At 44.7% G+C, this 1,243-nt stretch overlaps 1 pseudogene; it reads left to right on the top strand.

Moving 5' to 3' along the window:
* LOC102469893 (methylglutaconyl-CoA hydratase, mitochondrial-like) overlaps positions 1–1,243 on the top strand; it is a 14,293-nt pseudogene that overhangs the window by 11,839 nt on the left and 1,211 nt on the right.

Here is a 1,243-nt window from a genome sequence, read left to right as displayed (position 1 = left end):
CCCACCAGCAGTGTAGGAGGGTTCCCCTTTCTCTCCTTCACCACATCCCCGCCAGCATTTATCATTTATTGTTATTATAATATTCTCCACTCTGACTGGTATACATTGTGGTTTTGCTTGCATCTCCCTTATGATGAGGAATATTGATCATTTTTTATATGCTTTTTGGCTGTTCGTATGTCTTCCTTGGAGAGTTGTTTATTCAGTTCTTTGCCCATCTTTTAATTGAGTTAATCCTTTATTTTTATTTTTTGGATAAACTGCTTGAGTTCCCTGTGTATTCTGGTTATCAGTACCTTATCTGAAGCACAGTTTACAAAAATATTTTCCCACTCTGAGCGTTGTCGATTCACACTAGTTACTGTATTTCTTGAAATGCAGAAACTTCTTAATCTGATGTAATCATACTTGTCTATTTTTGGGATTATTGCCTGTTCTTTGGGGGTCTTATTTAAGAAGTCTTTGCCTACCCCAATGTCTCCCAGAGTTTCCCCATTGTTTCCCAGGAATAGTTTTATAGTTTGAGGTCTTAGGTTTAGATCTTTGATGCAGTTTGAGTTGATTTTTGTCAATGGTGAGAGACAGGAGTTCAGGTTCATCTTTCTGCAAGTGGATACCCAGTTTTTCCAGCAACATTTGCTAAAAGAGGGTTTCCTTTTCCCACTGGATTGACTGGTACCTTTTGTCAAAAATCAATTGGCTGGGTGTGTGGGTGGAGTGGCAGCCTTGGACCCACATCATAAACAGACATCTTGGCACGGTAGGGTCACCAGCTTACTTCATGCTGGCATGGCCCAGGGCTGAGGCTGCCTGGCTGTCTGTTGGCCGGCCAGTGGGTCTGGCAGTCTGGGCCTGGGGCTGGGAACCCACGGTCAGGGATCCCTGGAGAGGAGAGACTACAGCTCTGAGATGAAGACAGAGGATGAGCTGCAGGTACAGCACCTGGAAGAGGAGCACTGAGCCAATCTTCTGGTTCCAACAATTGCAGCAATTGATGGACTTGCTTTGGGTGGTGACCTTGAATTGGCTTTAGCATGTGACATCCATGTAACAGCTTCTTCTGCAAAAATAGACCTGGTTGAAACAAAGCTGGCAATTATTCCTGGCAGAGGAGGCACTCAGAGGTTGCCACGCACCATCAGCATGTCCCTGGCCAACGAACTCATCTTCTTGTTTTTTTAGAGGTTTTTGCTATAGGGCGCATGCACTCGCCAGACAGACAGAGAGAGACAGAGAGACAGAA

Source organism: Tupaia chinensis, unplaced genomic scaffold, assembly GCF_000334495.1.
Source record: "Tupaia chinensis unplaced genomic scaffold, TupChi_1.0 Scaffold148646_1, whole genome shotgun sequence".
NCBI classification, from domain to species: domain Eukaryota; kingdom Metazoa; phylum Chordata; class Mammalia; order Scandentia; family Tupaiidae; genus Tupaia; species Tupaia belangeri.
Note: the sequence above shows the minus strand (reverse complement) of the source record. Positions and strands in the feature narration are given on the sequence as shown.